The sequence below is a fragment of the Saccopteryx leptura genome, chromosome 1, assembly GCF_036850995.1.
Source record: "Saccopteryx leptura isolate mSacLep1 chromosome 1, mSacLep1_pri_phased_curated, whole genome shotgun sequence".
Lineage (NCBI taxonomy): Eukaryota > Metazoa > Chordata > Mammalia > Chiroptera > Emballonuridae > Saccopteryx > Saccopteryx leptura.
In genome coordinates this window covers 174,485,229-174,507,094 of record NC_089503.1, presented here as the reverse complement: position 1 = coordinate 174,507,094, position 21,866 = coordinate 174,485,229, and the positions used below count along the sequence as shown (strand labels likewise).

At 38.4% G+C, this 21,866-nt stretch overlaps 1 protein-coding gene across 9 annotated transcripts in view; it reads right to left on the bottom strand.

Moving 5' to 3' along the window:
• DISP1 (dispatched RND transporter family member 1) overlaps nucleotides 1–21,866 on the bottom strand; it is a 208,785-nt gene that overhangs the window by 57,180 nt on the left and 129,739 nt on the right. For 3 of the 9 annotated variants that reach the window (XM_066380663.1, XM_066380705.1, XM_066380688.1), the window contains exon 2: nucleotides 5,698–5,789. The exons of 3 other annotated variants lie outside the window; for them this stretch is intronic. The gene's annotated coding sequence lies outside the window, so the exon portion shown is untranslated. Of the gene's footprint in view, nucleotides 1–5,697; nucleotides 5,790–10,626; nucleotides 10,775–21,866 lie in introns of all 9 variants that reach the window. 3 more of the 9 variants (XM_066380681.1, XM_066380714.1, XM_066380673.1) reach the window with 2 other exon arrangements.

The window sequence follows — 21,866 nt, the reverse complement described above, 5'->3', positions numbered from 1 at the left end:
TTCTAACACAGTAACTGAAAATGATCAAAAGGTAATTAGTATTAATATATAAAAACAGAAACAAACTTATTTTTTAGCTTAAAGGATAACTAGACACACCTATTCACTGGCTGCATTTTAAATTGTTTATCTTCTGCGATATATCCACTCTCTTACAATAACACCCTACACAATATATCATATAGTTGGAGAAAGCAGGAAATGAAAAAGGGGCTAAGGAGAAAGAAAAGATAAATACAAACTATTCAGAAAAATAAATATATATGCAAAAATATATCTTATAGCTTCCAAATTTTTGGAAACATAATTATAATTTGTTGGACCAAAGCTATCTATCCATAAACCAAAATACCCATGACCAGTTCCATTCCGTAAGCATTAAGCAGACACCACAGAGAAGAAACATGACACATTTCAATCACATTGAATTGTACAGAGAAAAGTCATCAGAGTTCATGTGATTAGAAGGGTCAATAATCAAAATGGCCATATTACCCAAAGCAATATACAAATTTAATGCAATTCCCATCAAAATCCCTATGAGATTTTTTAAAGAAATGGAACAAAAAATCATCAGATTTATATGGAACTATAAAAAACCCCGAATAGCAAAAACAATCCTAAGGAAAAAGAATGAAGCTGGGGGCATTACAATACCTGACTTTAAACTATATTATAGGGCCACGATAATCAAAACAGCATGGTATTGGCAGAAAAATAGACACTCAGACCAATGGAACAGAATAGAAAGCCCAGAAATAAAACCACATATATATGGTCAAATAATCTTTGATAAAGGGGCCAACAACACACAATGAAGAAAAGAAAGCGTCTTCAACAAATGGTGTTGGGAAAACTGGAAAGCCACATGCAAAAGAATGAAACTCGACTACAGCCTGTCCCTGTGTACTAAAATTAATTCAAAATGGATCAAAGACCTAAATATAAGACCTGAAACAATAAAGTACATAGAAGAAGACATAGGTACTAAACTCATGGACCTGGGTTTTAAAGAACATTTTATGAACTTGACTCCAATGGCAAGAGAAGTGAAGGCAAAGATAAATGAATGGGACTACATCAGAATAAAAAGTTTCTGCTCAGCAAGAGAAACTGATATCAAAATAAACAGACAGCCAACTAAATGGGAAATGATATTTTCAAACAACAGCTCAGATAAGGGCCTAATTTCCAAAATTTACAAAGAACTCATAAAACTCAACAACAAACAAACAAACAATCCAATAAAAAAATGGGAAGAGGACATGAACAGACACTTCTCCCAGGAAGAGATACAAATGGCCAACAGATATATGAAAAGATGCTCAGCTTCATTAGTTATTAGAGAAATGCAAATCAAAACTACAATGAGATACCACCTCACTCCTGTTAGATTAGCTATTATCAACAAGACGGGTAATAGCAAATGTTGGAGAGGCTGTGGAGAAAAAGGAACCCTCATTCACTGTTGGTGGGAATGTAAAGTAGTACAACCATTATGGAGGAAAGTATGGTGGTTCCTCAAAAAACTGCAAATAGAACTACCTTATGACCCAGCAATCCCTCTACTGGGTATATACCCCAAAACCTCAGAAACATTGATACGTGAAGACACATGTAGCCCCATGTTCATTGCAGCACTGTTCACAGTGGCCAAGACATGGAAACAACCAAAAAGCCCTTCAATAGAAGACTAGATAAAGAAGATGTGGCACATATACACTATGGAATACTACTCAGCCATAAGAAATGATGACATCAGATCATTTACAGCAAAATGGTGGGATCTTGATAACATTATAAGGAGTGAAATAAGTAAATCAGAAAAAAACAAGAACTACATGGTTCCATACATTGGTGGAACATAAAAATGAGACTAAGAGACATGGACAAGAGTGTGGTGGTTACCAAGGGTGGGGGGAGGGAGGACATGGGAGGGAGGGAGGGAGAGAGTTAGGGGGAGGGGGAGGGGCACAGAGAACTAGATAGAGGGTAGCGGAGGACAGTCTGACTTTGGGCGAGGGGTTTGCAACATAATTTAATGACAAAATAACCTAGACATGTTTTCTTTGAATATATGTACCCTGATTTATTAATGTCATCCCATTACCATTAATAAAAATTTATTATTAAAAAAAAAAAAAAAAACCAAAAAAAAAAAAAAAAAAAAAAAAAAAAGAAGGGTCAAACAATTATCATATTTTTCTCTCCATAAGCCACACTCCCCCCCCCCAAAAAAAAGTGGAGGGGGAAATTCCCGTGCATCTTATGGAGCGAAAAATACAGTGTTTTATTAAATATTTTCACACACCATTTGGTTCAGAATATTTTTTTCTTATTTTTCTCCTTAAAACCGTAGGTGTGTCTCATGGTCAAGTGTGTCTTATGGAGCAAAAAATACAGTACATCCAGCCAGCTCTCGTTTGGGACTCAGGAAACTTAGCAACTCTAAGATATAAGGAAATTCCCAAGCTTTGAAGATAAAAAGTAGTATCTCACTGAAAATGCTGTCATATAATCCTAGTAGGGTCTGTTTGAATTATGGAAATTTTGTCAACATATTCCATACCAAAATATGCTAGTGACACACAATTTTCCCAAAGGATGCAAACTGTTTAGGTAACTCAACATCTAACAAAGAGTGTTATGAAAACCTCATTGTGACTACTTGAAATTGCAAGTCAGAACTGGTGTGGCCAGAAAACTGTCAAGTTAAAATCTAAATGCAATGTTGAAGAGGCTACACAGACCTGTTCCAATTACTACAGTAACCATGTAGCAAAGCCATCACTGTCCTTAACAACACAGGGCTCATCTAGCCCGAAGGAACTTCATCCCCATCAACAGTCACAATGGTACACCTCTTTGGTATTTCCGAACACTTTTACATGCGTGAGCTCTCTAGAGTTGATCCTCCTAATGGCTCTCAGAAAAACAGGTGTGGCAGGCATTACCGTTCCATTTTGCAACAAAACACCTGAGACACAGTCTGAAATGGTAAGGCTAGAAAGTCTGATGCCAAGGTTTGGAGAGCTTTCTGCTAAACCACATTTATAAGCTCAGATGATGTATTCTGCAGTAACCCTTTGCTTCATCAGGTTCATAGCACCCGACTTAATAAATGGCAAGACTGGACCCCCAAAAAGGGGTTGTAGCCAGTCAGCTTTTTCATAGAGCAATGCTCCCAATAGTACAATTTCACCAGATAAGACAGAACACACTAACCCAGTACTTCTCAAACATTAAGGACCACTTGGGGCATTGTTAAAATGCAGATTCTCATATAATCCACCTAGAGAGGGGGTGACAAGCTGCCAACAGCATGGCCACGCTGCTGGTCCCTGGAACACAAGGCTCAACCACAAACTAGGCAGCAAGGCAACAAGGAAATCAGGCCTAAGTCATGGCAGAATGACACACAATTAAAGCAGAATGGATGAAACAAAGGGGGCGGGAGGACAACACGTGATGGAGAAAAGAGGCCCATTTTCAGATTACAACAGAGAAAAGTAACAGATTTTAACAACAGAGGTTCTAAATGATAACCAGGTTCAATCCTGACTTATTTTATGACTCAAACTGTTGTGTGCATAGGAAAACAACCAATGAAATCTTAAATCATTTTAGTGTAATACATACATAGATGGAAGCAGCTGGCCCAGTTAACTGGATGAGATGATTTTTTTCTCTCAGGTGGTTGTACATGGTAGAAGATGGGGCTATAAAGATACCTGAAGTTTTTTGTTCACATGCAGTCTGGGGAGTATGATGCCCGCTATTTACCAAACCCATTTTAATATAAAACAGTTCCTCTTAAACTGCTTGATGCTTAGCCTAAAATGATTATCTCATTTCTGATCACTGGTACTAAGCTGACTTATTAACACTTAGTGCCATAGCCAGAGAATAAATAGCTTCTCTATGTGCATCAGGGAAACTGACAAAGAATTGTATTTTAGGCATTTTCTGTCATGGGGCTATTAAAGACACCTGCTAAAAGGACATCAACCAGGTTTTGTCTCGAGGAATATTTTCGCCGTCCAAGAACTACTAAAAATGCTTTTTTAAATATCTCACTCTGAGAAACACTTTATTTATAATACCTCTATGAAGATATTGTGAAACCACTATAGAGTAAACCAAGGGTCCAAAATATTAAAGTATAATTTATCCAAATCACACGATTGCATTTCTATCTCAGACCAGTTATGTCTCGAAAAGTGAGGCTGTTCCACGACCTCAAGATGCTTCCATGGCATTGCCAAGTTCAACTAGTTTTTATTGGACTATGAGAGGCTACTGATATAAAATTCACTCTAAAGATCCATGTGAAAAATAGCCTCTGAATTCAAGATTTCCCATTATAGTTTTAAAAGATGCAATCCAGCATTTAAGAGAGAGACATTTCACTGAATTAAGAAGAGGTGTCATCCACCCAATTGTCACATTATGCAGATCAGAAAAGCAAGGCAATGGATGGGCCTTCACAGTCCTGTAGCATTTAGACTATTCCGAAATGATGTAATTGTGACCCAACAACAAATCTGTATCTTTAATCAAAGAATTAGGCACTTTTGAGGAACTGAAAAGAACGATGGTAAATAAATATCTTCTCCTCTTCTGAGACACATTAAGTTTTCTTATTTTTCTTCGAGTTCATGAACTTTCTACATTAAACTCTCCTTCAATAAGAACACATAAATATCTTTACTTAATCACCTATAAACATTTTATATGTTACAAAGAACTACACAAAAATAAGGTATTATGGTTACTAATGCTTTTAAGCATAAATCACAATGCATTAGAAGCCATTTTCCCAAAGACGCGGTTATACATTTCATAAGAACCTTCTAGGTATTAGTATGCTTTCTATCACACCATGAAAAAGCAAAAAATATTTTAGAAAATAACAATTACTATTCTTTTACAATGAAAACTTACTGTTTTCCTATTAAATTTAATTATCAAGAAGGTAGGTTAAACTTATAACATCTTTGAAAATAGAAATATACCTAATGCTTTTATATAACCTCATTTAATATAAGATACATATTGATAAAGGCATCAATAAAGATAAACTGTAAATGTTTCATGTTTCATTATTACAAAAAAATGTTCATAATATTTAGAAGGAACTTAATGAGACATAAAAAAATCAAAATTGACAGATAAAGTGTCCCCACCCAGATCTGCAACAACATCAAAAACAAAAGTTGGCCCTGGCCAGTGGCTCAGTGGTAGAGCGTCGGCCCGGGCTGTGGTTGTCCTGGGTTTGAGTCTGGGTCAGGGCACACAGGAGTGACCATCTGCTTCCCCACTCCTCCTCTCCTTCCTTTCCCACAGCCATGGCTCGATTGGTTCAAGCACATCAGCCTGGGTGCTGAGGATGGCTCTGTGAAGCCTTCACCTCGGGCACTAAAAATAGCTCAGTTGTGAGCATGGCCCCAGATAAGCAAAGCATCAGCCCCAGGCAGAGGTTGCTGGGTGGACTCTGGTTGGGGTGCATGCAGGAGTCTGTCTCTCTATCATATCCTCTCCTCTCACTTGGAGAAGGAGGAAGAAAATTAAAAATTAAAAAAAAATGTTAAATAACCTTAGGAAGGTATGGGCCATAGCAAATCTGAAGACCCTGATTTTAGGAAGCATTCTTCCTGCCAACCATGCCTTAGGTCATCAAAGCAGAGACTGTTATACCTGTGGGCCTGTGCAATAGGCATTTCAGGGCTGTGGAAATATGAATCTCATTTCTCATTGATTTTCTGTCCAATGTGCTTCTGGTAACAGGTCTATGTGGGGAGAAAAATATAAATAAAAAAATATATAAATAAAGCTTATCTTTTACAGTCTGAGATAAGAACACCTCTTTTTAGCATAAACACTATCACTATCTTCCTTTATCATTCCACAGATAATGATATTCTTCACCACTTCTCCATACACTTATAAGACCTACACCCATAAACATCAGCGTTCTTGATGGAGAGAGAGAAGGGGTTGGGGAGGCTTCTTATTTCTTTGAGTTTCTATTTCAGATGAACTTAAATTCTACTTACACTATTCTGTTCTAGGCATCCTATTAAGCTGAACTAATTTCTACTGAATCCTAAGTCTGGAGACTCATGTTCATTTGTATAATTAAGAATATACAACCCTGGTCAGGTAGCTGGGTTGGTTAGAGCATCGTCCTGATAAATAAAGGTTGCCAGTTCGAGCCCTAGACAGGGCACATATGAAAACAGATTGATGTTTCTATCTCTCTCTCACCTTCTCTCTGAAATCAATCAATAAAAAACATTTTTAAAAGAATATACAAAATAAAACTAGAGGAGTTTATTACAATAAAAAATGTCTATCAATAGTCATTCAAAATAATTCTAGAAAGCCCTCTGATGAGTTGTTAATGAACCCAAGAACCAGCCAAGACATTAATTTACAATCTGCTGCAAATCTAGAAGGAAACGCAGTCAACATAATAAATATTCACAAAGTTACAAGTCTATCACAGCAGTCTCAGTTCTTTCCACATTATAATCATGCCAGTAATAAATAAATAAATAATTACAGACACACAGCCTTGCCCCTGGGATAATAATTTAATTCATATTGTAATGGGTGTGAGCATTACCATTTTTAAAAAAATGCTCCCCAGATGATGTGCAGCTAGAGTTGAGAACCAATGATTTATAGTTTGCAAAATGAATGCTGATCAATTCATTAGAGCAAACAACTGCCACTCAAAATATTCACCTTCTAAAAATTATTGTTTGAAATGAAGACTATTGCTGTGTATTTTGAAAAATTGAACCTGGTATTGTTTCATGTTTGATATGCTTTGTAGTATTTGGATTATCTTCACTTTTTGTTTTTGTTTTTCTGATTATAATGAAGAGGTTTCATCTCCAGTACTTTTGAAGTTATAACAGTGGGGACAATGGTGCAGCAAAGAGAAACCCTTAATAAGACTTAAATTTGAGAGACAACAGTGCAGAATCCATGTGGAACAATGTTGTAGAACTATAAACAAGCTGTCACATAGCCTCAATTACATATCAATCATTTGAATAAAGTTTAGGATATAGCCAATTTGCCTAATGAGTTTATTTAACCCTAAAGAAAAATTATATCCTCTACCCCTGCCAATTTCCAAAAATACGAAGTCCTAAGGCCCTCTATTAGAAAAGCATGTTTCCTAAAATTTTGTGCATGCATGCGCGCGCGCGCGCACACACACACACACACACACACACACACACACACACACACACACACACACAGCAAGACATAAAAGAAAAAGATGTTGGATTGCATTTCAAGCATCTTAAATGTTCCAACTCTGGGATCAGACAGTCTCCAGACACCAGACCTGCTATCCCGCCTCCCATTCCTGCCAAAGAAGAATTACAAGCTGCTTTGGTAATAAACAGGCCCTTCAAGATGTGATAGGTCTATCGTCAGGCCCATCGTATTTCATCTCAAACTATTTTGGCGCAACTCAAATCGCAAACGAGGCAAGTTTACAAGAGAGCAACCTTATGGGTATCACCACTGCTCCTCCTCAGAAACAGGATCATATTACTAAGCTTAACTAATGGTGGTGAACAGATCACAAGTATGCCTAAAGTCACCATGCATATTTAATACTTCACACATTTCAAAATCTCAACACTTAGCAGCTCAAAGGAAAAACAAAAACAAAAAAGAACATCACTTAGGTCAATCAAGTTAAGAAAATTCTCTTTCCACATCCTGAGAGGCAAAAGACTATGAGAAAATGTTTGTCTTCCATAAAGTCAAAAATTGAGATCATTCACCATAAAGGACTTGAAAGTCATTTGACTTAAATGGGAGGGAATTTTTTTTAATGCTACATTTGGTATTATGTCAGCTTTTCCCACAAATGTTAAGTATCTGATACCACCAGGCTCCACTCCCTGCTGTTTGGGGAAGTCTGAGAAAGAGCAAGTCAGATTTCCCAGGGCAGCTTCCCAGATAGGGTCTTCCCTGCAGGACCCACCAGATAGCATCTCAAGGGTATCCTTCAGTCTACTGAGCCACTTGGGAAATGGCTCTCAAAGTTTCTGTATGCAACACAATTAGAAACATCCTCTTACTTTAGAGGACTCTGAGATTTTAAGCTTAGGAACACATCAAATTTTGACTCTTTTTCTTACTTGCATTGAGTCAGTAAACTAACTTAGTATGAGCCTGGTAGTTAAGAACCCTTCAGAAATCTTATTCTATTTCTTAAATTAGCATGATAAATGCTTGGGATTCCTGCTATTTGCTTTTTTGTACAGATTAGATGAATGGAAATTGTATTTACGATTTGTGTGGAATTCCTGTTTCGCTCGCAAAGGTAACTAGATCACATTTTTCTGTTCACTAGGTGAACGTCCTTATTTAGTAAGTATATAATAAGCACCTACAGTGTTCCCTGTGAATAATTTTCTTGCAATGTAATATGTGTGTCTATAATAAGCGGACCTGTTTAATAGAGGTTAAAATGATAAAAGAATAGGAGTTAAGATAGAACAAAGACGCCATCTTTTCCAAGTCTCGCTTTTCTAACTTACTACACTTGCTTTGTTTTCTGTTTTTCCAAAAGGCTGACAGGCTAAGCAGTTCATTTATCTATTTCCTGGGTAAAAATATGATCAGAAAGTACAATTAAAAAGAAATAGGAACTGTTCATATAGTCCATGGGCCAAGACTCTCCATCACCCATACTGTTATAAGAGAAGAGTTGTACAATGAGAGTGTTCTGACCCAGCCCCAGAGAGCAAAGCAGTTAGAATGAAAGGTGAGGAACTGGTACACAGAAAACACTGAAAAGCAGAATCCCCCACAGTTGCCAAAAGGGTTGATTGATTGGCTCTGTATAAATTATAAAGCTGATAGGGATTAGATTAAAATATTGGCTGAATCTTTTTTTCTCTCCAGTTGACTTTATTGGAGTGACATTGGTTAATAACATTACGTAGCTTTCAGGTGTCCTGTTATGTAACACAGCATCTGCACACTGCACCGCCCAAAGCCAAGTCTTCTTCCATCGCCATTTATCCCCCCATTCACCTCTTCTTCCTCCCCCCACCCCCTTTCCCTCCCTTAATCACCACACTGTTGTCTGTGTCTAGGATCTTTCTTTCCCTTGCTTAATCCCTTCACCTTTTCCACCCAGTCACATGTATTTTCTAAACTGCTTTATAAGGCAATCATTTCAGATTCTTAAATATTACACATTGTTTTCATAATCAGTCGTAAATAGCTCCTGCTCACAGCTTTGTAATTCATGTCTAATAATGTAAGCTATATGAAGCAAGGGAAACTAAATAATACTCTGCCTTATTTTTCTATACTGAATCAGAAAGTTACAAATGAAGTACCATCCAATAAAATAATCTACTATTCAAGATTTTGGCAATAAAAGCAGTCTAAGATAGTTTTTTAGAAATGCAAAATTTTAAAATAAATAAAAAGACTGCTTGAGTATTTTAAAAAGCAGAAATGTGTCAGCAGACACTAAAACCATGGGAAATAGTGAACCCACTGTCTATAAGTGAAATACAAGTTTAGAGCTTATTTAGATAGTTTGGTAGCTTCCTAGCCATCAAAGGGAACTGGCAGTTTTTAAAATCATAAATACTATCATCTACAATACCCCTCTTGTGGGAAAAAAAAAACACAACAAAATGTATTTCATTCTTTTTCTTTCAATAGGAATATCTGTCAAATACAATTTTAGCAAATTTTGTGACATGTTCTCTGTTTCTTGCATTTTCACTGAAGAAAGTCATTATGGTCAAGCAACAATTTGCATGAAATACCTCAGTTTTATGAAATGTTTGTCTAGTTTTTGAAAATGTACATATTACTGTCAGATACACAAATATTTCACCAGTTAAACTAGTTTGAAATTTTCTACCAGTCACAGATAAATCATCCACTCTCATTTTAAGCAAAAGTAAACATGGCAAGTATAGTCTGACTTCTACTTTAAGTAGGAAATGCAATTATACTGTAGTTACCATTGTTACAATGAAATGCACACAGTCTATCCTGAGACATTTAATCAACCCAAATACAACTAGAAGTTGGATACCAAGGGGAGTATTCAAAATGAACACTAATAAGAATAAAATTTGCTTTGGAAGCTTAGTTCCCCAGTTGTTATCTTCATGAAATTTGATATTTTACTACTTTCTTACAATATTTGATTCACAAAAGTGATTCAAGTGTTCCCTACAATTCTGCATCTCGTTTGCTGCCAATTGGCAATAAAAGAAACACACATTTGTAAAATTCTCTGATTTAGATAGTGGTTAAAGAAAAACCTCAAAGCAGGAAAAAATGCAAACTGCTTTAAATCTGAGGTTTCCTTCCAACTTCATAAAGAAAGCCTATTTTAATAAACCGTCCTAAGAAACAGCTTGCCTTACCTTCTTATACTACACTACCAGTCAAATAAACATCAGGTTTTAATGCATAGAGAAGCCGTTCCAAGCTTACACTAAAAATAAAAAAAGTTATGAGGTGGAATTTTAAATTTATCTAGCAGCACAGAACAAAATTCTCCCCAAATAACAAATTCGCATATCCAGACAGAAGCACGAGCAAAGGTATTACCTTAATGTTGAAAGAAGAAAACTCCCTGGCTCAGCTGGGTCAGCAAACAATCCCAACAGCAAAAGTCCTAACAGGCTGCAGAACACAGCCCAACAACAGAAGGCAACCAGCAGTCGGCAGGAGTGGCTCCCCAGAGCGGCAAGACAGACTGAATGACAAGAACATGCAGATTGCTTTGAGTTAGGCATGTTAGGGGCTGGGACTTGCAGTGTTTGCTCTGCGATAGGGCAGGAGTTTTTCTCGTACTTAACCCCTAGGGGCAAGGTCTTAATAATGGTAACAGCTGGCACACAGAGGGACTATGATCTGAGCACAAGGTCAGCAAGCCAGGATATGAAGGTGACATGTAATTTCTAGCCTCTTCCTGCTTCTACAGAGAAATTGCACCAAAGACTGTTTTTAGTTATAAGTTCCTTTGATCTTTTGGATTTAAAGTTACTTAGTAGATTAAAGCCATGTTAGCTGATATTATTTGCTTTCTTAGACTAACTTAAGTGTCACAAATTCGGTTTTCTGACATGAGGGGCTACTACTGCATTTAACCTAACACAAATAAACACCAATCTGTGTTTATTTCCAAGTTCCGGGGATTCTTGTGTACTTTCACAAATGGCTTTTGAGAACCTCCCCCCCTTTTTAGGGCAGAAAATGCCTAGTTTCCCAAAGAGGGAGAATCTTCTTTATTAATGAGGAAAGTATTGTTTAAAAGTTATAAGTGCTTCTCTTCAGTTTTCCCAAACAAAAACAGCAGTTTGCTAAACGAATGTGACACTTGATGTGTCACAAATGTGTGGCCTGCATGCTGCCACAACCACAACATAAAAAACCTTGTAAATACCTGCAAACAAATGCTCTAAATTTACATATGACATCAGTTGGCAATTAAGCGATAATTTACTGAAACCAAGAAATCTAACTCTTTGTGACTTCTTTAATAAAAACATGTAAACAACTCTTTAACAGGCTGTACTGATTAATCGTATAAAGATAGCACTTTTAGAATTAAAGAAAATAATACCAAAAGCACAAACAATCAAAGAAAAAAAAGTAGATAAAATTGAACTTCGTTAAAATAAAAAGCTCATGTACATCAAAGAACATTAAGAAAGTGAAAAGACAACTCACAGAATGGGAAAATATTTGCAAATCATATATCTAAGAAGATAGCTAGCATCCATAATATGTATATATGAAGTTACAATTCAATAGTAAAAAGACCAATAGTTCAATCTAGTAAAATAAATCAAAGTTTTGAAATAAATATTTTGCTAAAGAAAATATATAAATGGCTAATATGCTCATGAAAAGATGCTCAACAGCATTAATCATTAAGGAAATGCAAGTTGAAACCACAGTGAGGCCCTGGCTGGGTAGCTCAGTTGGTTGGAGCACCGTTCTTATACACCAAGGTTGCAGGTTCGATCCCTAGTCAGGGCACATACAAGAATCAACCAATGAATGCAGAAGTAAGTGCAACAACAAATCAATGTTTCCCTCTCTCTCTAAAATCAATCAATAAAAAAAAATTTTTAAGCAAAAAAAAAAAAAAGCCACAATGAGATACCACTTCACATCCACTATGATAGCTAAACCGGAAGAGAAAAGGAAAGAAAAGAACACGTTTTGGCAAGTATGTGGAGAGATTGGAACACTCCTACACCATTGGTGGGCATGTACAGAAAACATCTAGTAATTCCTCAAAAAGTGAAACATACAGTTACCGTGTGACACAGCAATTTCACTCCTAGGTACAGCTGATCTTCATTACTTGTGCATTCTATAGTTGCAAATTTGCTCAAATGTACTCATAACCCCAAAATAATCCTCTCGGTGCTTTCGCAGTCATCAGACGTGCCCGTGCACAGAGTGGTGCACTTTGAATCCTCCCACGCGTACGTGCCCAGGTGAGGATGAACAGGTGACTCTGTCTTCCTGTTTCGGCTCTTAGACTGTAAATAAGTGCTCTTTTCTCCATCTTATTTACTGACACTTTCCCCCCACATTATGTGCTTTTTGTTGGTAATTTCACTGTTTAAAATGACCCCAAAGTGTGATGTGTGGTGCTTTCTAGTCTTCCTAAGCATAAGAAGGCTGTGATATGCCTTATGGAGAAAGGCATGTGTTACACAGAGCCACACACAACACAAGGTCATGTATTGACTGGTTGTCAAAAATGTAACCAGAAACTCAAAGTAACCTAATCCTGTATTTCCCTGTGAAGCAACGACTCAGTCCTTACCAACTCAGGCTTTATGAAACATAACTACCACAAATAAAGAGAATCAACTGGATACACCCAAGAGAATTGAAAACATATGTTCATAAAATACTGTATACACAGATGTTTATGGCAGCATTATTCAAAACAGCCAAGGAAACAACTCAAATGTCCATCAATAGAAGAATGAATAAACCAAATGTGCCTACCCATACAATGGTATACGATTCAGCCATGAAAAAACGAACCACCAATATGTTCCACAACATGGATGACCTTGACAATGGTACGCTAAGTGAAAGGCAGACACAAAGGGTCACATATTGTATGATTCTATTTATACAAAATATCCAGAATATTCAAATCCACAGAGACAAAAGGTATGAGTAGTTGCCAGGGACTAGGGGTGGGAGGTGGGAAGAGAAGACGGGGAATGACTGCTTTATGGTTGTGAATACACAAAAACTCCACTGAATTGTTCACTTTAAAATGGTGAATTTTATAGTATGTGGGACATATCTGTCTCAATAAAAAAATGAAGGTGTAAATTTCTAGCTATTGGACCGATAGTTCTCAAACTTGAGTGTGCATCAGAATCTCCTAGGAGACCCACTAGAAGGCAGACAAGTGGGTGTTGTCCCCAGAAATTCTGATGCCGAGGGCCCGGGGTGGGACCTGAGGAACACGCTTTCCCGGAAGTCCCCAGGTGGTTCCTGTGCCACTGGTTGGAGACCCACACTTTGAGAACCCATGTATTAAAAAGACAATGTATGAGCTCATAGAGGGTAGAAAAGAGATGATCTTAGAGAATAAACAACAGAAAGAGAGAGGGAGGGGAAAGGAGATGCATTTAGTCAAGTAAATATATGAAAAGATTCAGCCCCTAAAATCCTAGGGTATGCTGATGTCATGCCGTCTGAATGCCAAATGCTATAATACCTAAAATAGTCCCGAAAAGAAATTAGAGAATTAAAATGAAAGCAAAGGTATTTAACATTCTTTGGTGATTTGAATACCACTTTGGTTTGGTTTATTAAAGCAGCTAATCTCATTTCATTGTGTTTGTCCTTGCCAGGAAGCCACACACACCAAGGTTCTGGAGCTGTTGATCCCACAAATGACTTTGAGAAACCCCCTAAGTGAGTGCAGGTATCCCAGAAACCAAAGACCTAAATTCTCCAACTCAGAAACTCTGCAAATTCTAATTGACCTTTTCGGATAGGTTACTGGTTTGTACATTTCATCAAATTATTTAAAACTGTTGGGTTTGTGTAAAAATAGACAATTTAAAGTGCACTTTAGGTATTGTCACATGAAACACATTATTATTTTATAAATAATAGGATTATTTCCAATCACTTCAGTGTATTTCTCAATATAATATTTAGAGTGAAAAGGAAGATGCCAGTGACTTTATCAAAGTTCTAATGTTCTCCAAAAACAATATCCCCTTTTTTCTTAGATCACATTATTTAGGTCCCTCCCCCCCCTTCCTTCCTTTCTTTTTTCTTTCTTTCTTTTATTCATTTTAGAGAGGAGAAAAAGAGAGAGAGAGAAGAGCAAGGGAGGAGCAGAAAGCATCAACTCCAATATGTGCCTTGACCGGCAAGCCCAGGGTTTTGAACAGGCAACCTCAGCGTGCCAGATCTATACTTTAATCCACTGTGCCACCACAGGTCAGGTGGTATCTCTTTCTTTGTTATTAGAAAGAAAATAAGGGAGCGAAAAAGAGTGACAAGACCTAGCAGGAGAGATACAACACTTGGTACTTTTCAAAATCTGAAATGAAATAAAACAAAAAACCCACCTGCTGATTAACAAACTCTTTCACATCTGAATTTAGTCCAAAATGTAACTTGAGGTTTTGCTATATGTATTAACATTTAGAAGTCCCACCTATTAATCTTTATGTGTTGTGTATCAAGTGTCAAAACAGTTATGAATGAGTAAACTGTGGTCTAAGAAAGACAGGAGAGTCCCTTAAAACTCGGCAAGATGATCCTCTCAGTATGGTCAAGTCAGTAGTTTAGCCCTTTGAAAGTACAAGTTTAGAGAAAGTAATCATAGGCAAGCTTTGCAGGTGATGTTCTTCTATGTGGGACGTCATTGTTTCTGGAATACAAATTGTTGGGTATGCAGTAAAGACTTTGGCCCAGAACATGATGCTGCTCGAGAATCCATGGACCCCTGAAGCCCACTCTCATGCCACTTACGAGTGCTGTAACCTTGAACTAGTCCCTTAATCCAGAGGTTATAGCCATTTAGTTACAAAACTGTTGCATTAGATGAGATGATCTCACAGGTCCCTCCTGACTCGGAATTCAGTTTTTATTAATTTGGCTATCTCTGCAAACAGATAAAATAAATGCCATTTTTACAATTCCAATTTGGACTAAGAAAAGATGATATATTCAACATTGAGTTAACGAGTTTGGAGAGGAGACCGACTATATGGTAAGCAAACTGGAGCAAAAACAAAATAATTATGGGATGCTGGGATTCCTTTCCATCCCTTTGGAAATATCTCCATCAGTCTTGTAAATTCCTCTCTCCCGACAGACAATTCATGCTTCTTTTTAAGATCAATAAGTAGCTGTCTTATATATTTTGGTGCTCCTTGGTTTGGTGCATATATATTAAGAATTGTTATGTCTTCTTGATTCAGTGTCCCCTTAGCCATTATGAAATGGCCATTTTTGTCTCTGAGTACTTTTCCTGTCTTGTAGTCAGCATTATCCGATATGAGTATTGCTACACCTGCTTTTTTTTGGATGTTATTTGCTTGGAGTATTGTTTTCCAGCCTTTCACTTTGAATTTGTTTTTATCCTTGTTACTTAGATGAGTTTCCTGTAGGCAGCATACAGTTGGATTTTCTTTTTTAATCCATTCTGCTACTCTGTGCCTTTTTATTGGTGAGTTTAATCCGTTTACATTTAGTGTAATTATTGATACTTGTGAGTTCCCTATTGCCATTTTATATCTTGCTTTCTGTTAGTTTTGTGTCTTGTTTGATCCTTCTCTTTTGTTTTTCTATCTTTTGTTTTTATTTGGTTGTATTCCATACATCTTTCCTCTGTTGCTATCTTTTTTATCTCATGTGCTTCTGTGGTGGTTTTTTCAATGGTGGTTACCTTTGAGTAATGAAAAGGGTCCCTACCCTGTTCATTGTAGCGAACTATTTTGTGAGTACTTTTGCACTCCATCGTCCTTTGCTACTGTTAATCTCCATCTTCTCCCCCCCTTTCTTTTTGTTGTTGTCACAATTTAAATTTGGTTTTATTGTGTTCTTCTTGGAGCTTTTACTTGTGGCTCTGTTTTTTTTTGTTCTTTGTATCTGATTGGAGAACCCCCTTTAGTAATTCCTGGAGTGGGGGTTTTCTGATGATAAATTCCCTCATCTTTTCTGTATCTGTGAATGTTTTTATTTCTCCTTCATATTTGAAGGATAGCTTTGATGGGTATAGTATTCGTGGCTGAAAGTTCCTCTCTTTCAGGACTTTAAATATTGGGGTCCACTCTCTTCTAGCTTGTAGAGTTTCTGCTGAGAAATCTGATGATAATCTAATGGGCCTTCCTTTATATGTTGTATTCTTCTTTTCCCTGGCTGCCTTGAGAATTTTTTCTTTGCTGTTGGTTTGTGTCAATTTCATTATGATATGCCTTGGAGTAGGTTTGTTGGGGTTAAGAAAACTTGGAGTTCTGTTTGCTTCTTGAACTTGAGGCTTTAGTTCTTTCCACAGGCTTGGGAAGTTCTCATCTATTATTTGTTTGAGTATGTTCTCCATTCCATTTTCTCTCTCTTCTCCCTCTGATATACCTATTATTCTTATGTTATTCTTTTTGATGGAGTCAGATAATTCTTGTAGGGCTATCTCATTTTTTTTAATTTTTGAGTCTCTTTCTTCTTCTCTCTGTTGTGCCTCAAGTTGCTTGTCTTCTATTTCACTAATCCTCTCTTCTATCTGACCTGTTCTATTAGCTAAGCTTGTTACTTCGTTTTTCAGCTCGTGAATTGAGTTTTTCATCTCTGTTTGATTTGTTTGTATAGTTTCAATTTCCTTGGACATATATTCTTTGTGTTCATTGAGTTGTTTTCTGAGCTCCCTAAATTGCCTTTCTGTGTTTTCTTGTATATCTCGGAGGATTTTTAGGATTTCTATCTTGAATTCTCTGTCATTTAGCTCCAAGGTTTCCAATATATTAAATTTTTTCTCCATAGATTTTTCCTCATCTAGCTGTGTTACCTCTCTTTCTTTTGTATCCATGATATTCGATTTTCTCTTCCTTAATGGCATCTGAGGGTGGTTTTGTTGATAGTATTAATGAGATTTAATAAAGAATAAAAAGTTTAAAAAAATAATTAAAAAAATCGAAAAGAGTTGTTTTTTTAAAAAAAAAATTAATAATGAAATAAAGAAAAATAAAATAAAATAAAAATTTAAAAAAAAAAAAAAAAAAAGGAAATTATTCCCCCCCTCCTTTTTTCCTCTCCTCTCCTCTCCCCTCTTTCTTGAGAAAATTTTGTGGTGGACTGTGAATTATAACAAACAATGCCTGTGATGGAGGGCCTGAATTGGGGAAAAGTAATAAAGGGGCAAAAAAAAAAAAAAAAAAGAAAGAAAAAAGAAAAAAAAGAGCATATGGACCCACAAAAAGCAAATAAGGAAAAAATTTGGGTCAAGAATAAAATGATTTGCTTTTAGGTGTTGGTTGTCTAAGAGTTATGATGAGAGGATTAAGAGGAAAACGGAAAAATGGGGGGACAAATTAAAAAATTACTATTGTATTTAGTGGAACAAGAACTAGATAATATGGAGAGCCAGGGATGGGAGCACTGCTAGTGAGTTAAAAAGGTGAAGTAAAAACCCCCCAAAATGCCACAAACATAAGTTTGAGTCCCAGATAAGATAATTTGTTTGTTATTGAGGTTTGAATGAGAGGAGATGTAAAGGAAAAAGGAAGAAACTAATATAGAGGGAGAAAAGAAAGAGAGAGAGAGAAAAAAAAAAAGAGGGAACCACTAAAAGAAGAAAAAAGAAAGGAGAGAGAGAGAGAGAGAGTTAAGGGTTTTGGAGTGCAACCCTCATAGAGAGAAAGGAAGAGAAGAGAAAAGATAATGGGAGATGTAACACTTATGGGTAGTGTAGTTCAAGGAGAGGAGAGAGTAAGACCGGTAGAGAGTTAATCGGCCAAATTGGAGGAGGAAAAAAAAAAAAGTATCAAGAATGAAGATAAGAGAAACAAACGAACAAATATAATAAAATGGGATAGGTTATAAAGTCTGCAGATTATTCTTGATTTTGAGAGGTTATCTTCTTGCTTTTTCTTTTCTCTCCCTCTTCCTGTTCGGTGACTCTGTACCCCGGGTTTTGCCCCTTTGCCACGCTCAGGTGGAGGTTTGCAGTTGATAAGTCTCTATGGCAATGTCATGTATTGTGCTTTAGTCTCGTTGGCAGTCGAGGCTATTAGCATTTATAGGCTCCGACAGTGAGAGAGTCCGTGTTCCTGGAGCCTTTCTCCTAGTCTTTCCTTCCTCAATTAGTAGCCTGATAATCCAGCTATGGGGTTGCTGCTGCCTCTGCCTGGATAGTAAGAGGCTCAAAGAGCTGGCAACTCCCCACTCTATTTCCACTCAGCACAGGGCTCTGGGTAAGGCTCAGTCAGTCAGAGCTGCTAGCATAATCAGGCGGGCTTTCCACCCACTCACAGACCTCTGGCTCTGCCACTCTGTCCGGTAACACAAGCGGGTGCCCACTTCTGGGGCGCTTGGAGAAAACTCTCACTCACTGGCTGCGCGCGCAGACCAGGATATCCGGCCAGCAGTCTCACGCTCTGAGTGAAACCCCCGACCGCAGGGAAAAGTTGCAGCGTTGGAATTGAGTCTCGCTCCGTCCCCGTGCGCGGCTTTTGCAAGGCGCTGGGGCGGCCCGAGATTCCGCTTTGGCCCACACAAAGGCCCCTGACTCTGCTCCTCTGTGCGACGACACGGGCGTGCACTGCCGAGGCACTCGGAGGAATCGCTCACTCCCTATCTGCGCGCGCAAACCAGGATATGAGGCTGGCCGCTTTCCCTCTGAGTGAAACACCCTCGGCAAGGAAAATCTCCACCATTGGAACCAGTTCTCACTCCCTCCCGTGCGTGGCTTTCCCAGGGCGCTGGGGCTGCCCAGAGACTCTGCCCTCGGCCCACAGAAAGGCCTCTGACCCTGCCTCTCCGTGGGGCAACACGGGCACTGACTCCCGGGGCCTAGGAAGAAATCTCTCGCCCACTAACTGCGCACCAACCAGGAGACCGGGTAAAATGGCCGCGCCGCTTGTCTTTCTTTGTTTGGGTTTGGCGCGAGTGTTAGCTTGTATTGCCCGGGTTGCCACAGGATCAGATTTTCCTCGGCTTGGATCTCCGTGCCACAGCCTGGTTCGGCTGTTTGTATTCACCCCCTTTGCCCGCCTCAGTTTCTATATTCACAGTTACCAGAGAAAGCCGCCCTGTTTAGGTTAGTGAGGAAGGCGGAGCATTTCTTACTCCCTATTTCCTTCGGGGTTTGGTTATATATTTAGCCAATTTTTCACTCAATCATACCTTTGGGTGTATTGCGAAGCATCTGGAAGCTCCAAGTATAGGTTTTTCTGTTTCTGGTTGAAGATCTTGTTGAGTTTTGGGGGAGATTATCGGTATCGCTTCCTACCCCGCCATTACTCTGACGTCATCTCCCATGCTTCTTTTTAAATTGCATTTCGTGTTGAAAACATTACCTTCAAAATCTATTAAAAATTTTATTGATTGGTTTTAGAAAGAGAAGAGAAAGAGCAAAAACCATCCATGTGTTGTCCCACTTACTTATGCATTCAATGGTTGATTCTTGTATGTGTCCTGACTAGGGATTGAACCCCCAACCTTGGCGTATCAGGATGATGCTCTAACCAACTGAACTACCCAGCCAGGGCCAAAATCTACAATTCTTACAAATGATCTTGCTTATTTTCCACAGTCTGACATCTATAGAATCTGCTCTTCCCCTATAGTGACTTCCAGCCCTTACCACAGCCTTTCAATCTCACTTAGTTTGTACTTAATTCATGCAGAAACTGTGCTCAGCATTTATTCACTTTTCTAGCCTTCCATGGCTCCCACCTTCCAAAGATTTCCCCTCAACATGCTCTCCTGCTCCTCTTCTTCTTTCTCTCCCTCCACGTTTGGGAATGCTACTGAAAAAAGTCACCAGACAGGAAAGTGAAGAGTTGAACCAAATGCGTGGCCTCACTTCTGAGGGTTCTGAAGGCTGCTGAGATTCAGGTCGTCTGTCATAGATTCTCACCAGAAATCCCCACAGTGGCTCCTGAAAATCTTTCTCATGCTCCTTACCTTACCCTTCTCCACAAATAATGCCACCTATTTTTTGGAAAATAATGAAACTATGGGACCATGTGTTCTTTCCAATATTAGCATCTCTCCCTAAAACTTTTCCTGGAACTCAGCCCTTATCTCTCACAATCTCCAACCCTCCTTCCTAAATTAACTGTATACTTACACAGGTCTGTGTTACCCAAAAAGACAGCCACTAGCCATGTAATGAGTGCCATTTAAATTAAAATGGAATGTTGAGCCTCCAGCTGCACCAGCTGCCTTGCACGTGCTCAACAGCTCACCGGCTGCAGGCGTGGACAGGGAGTAGAGGGTATTTCCATTTCTGCAACAAGTCTGATTGGGAAGCGCCTTCGAGATTAGGTCTCCTTGCTCCATCCCATTCTCCCTCCCCAAGTCCATATTCACCTTTTCCCCTTTGCCAGCTCCTTCTTTACTGACACAAAAAAAGTTTCATTTCCCCAACCTAAAAAAGGGATCCTTCCCATGGCCCACTAGTGCTCAGGCTACTGGTCTACCTTTCCCTTTCCTTCCATCACCCAATACTCAAGCCTTATCTCCTCTCCGTTCTCTTACAATCTTACCCACCAATAAAACTGTCCTTCAAAACGCAACTCAATGGTCCTTTCTCAATACTCACGTTCTTCACATCTCTTCATTTCCCAACATCACTGGCATATAGTACTCTTTTCTCCTTGCTGTTTCCATAAGTTGAAAAATTCTCTGCCTCTTAACCTCTATCCTGTTTTCCTGGCAGATCCTCTAAATTATCCTCTTCTAAATCTCAGGCACTAATATCCAAGGCTGTTGTCCCTTGTCCTTTCCTACCATGTTTCCTCCCTATGTCATCACATTCAACTTTCTTCTAAGTCCCATTTCTGCAACATTTGCTCAGCGAGGATTAAAAATAATTAATACTTTTCCTCCCGCCTTCTAATTTCTGGCTAGGCTAATAATCAAATGAACAGAGAGAGAATGAAAGTACTAATCCATGTGTACAGGGACTCCACATAGGCATGAAAATTCCAAAAATTCTGAAGACAGTGAGGCACAATGGGTGGCATGATGGGGTGTTAGATCTAAGGAGTGAGAATGGCAATTTATAGGTAGTTAACAAAGAGGGAAACATCATGGCAGGTAAATTCTTGCTAGGTGACTCAGAAACAATGGGACACAGGAGGTATTCAGCCAACAGGTCCCTGCCTGATACCCTCTTGTTTACCATGCTTAATTCAAATGAGGCTGAGGCAGCATCCATCCTAAGATCGCCTTCCTGAAGCAGGTTTCTCTGTCTGAATCTCTTAAGCAGAAAAAGGGGGAAGGGTGGAAGGCTCCGAGTCATCTCAATAAACAGCTTAAATCAATATCCCAAACAGGCAGCTGCAGAGGGCAAATCTTTGGACCCTTCAGCTCTCTAAGGACATTTCAATATATATGTCCCGCCAGCAGCTCAGACTCAGTAATCTAAAATAGAAATAATCCTATCATCCTCATGTAACTCCTTTTTTTTTATAACAAGGATCTTTATTATTATTTTTAAATTTTCTATTGACTTTAGAGAGAAAGGGAGGGAAAGAGAGAGAGAACCATCAACTTGCTGTTCCACTCATTCATGTGCCCACCAGTTGATTCCCATATGTACCCTGGCCGGGGATCAA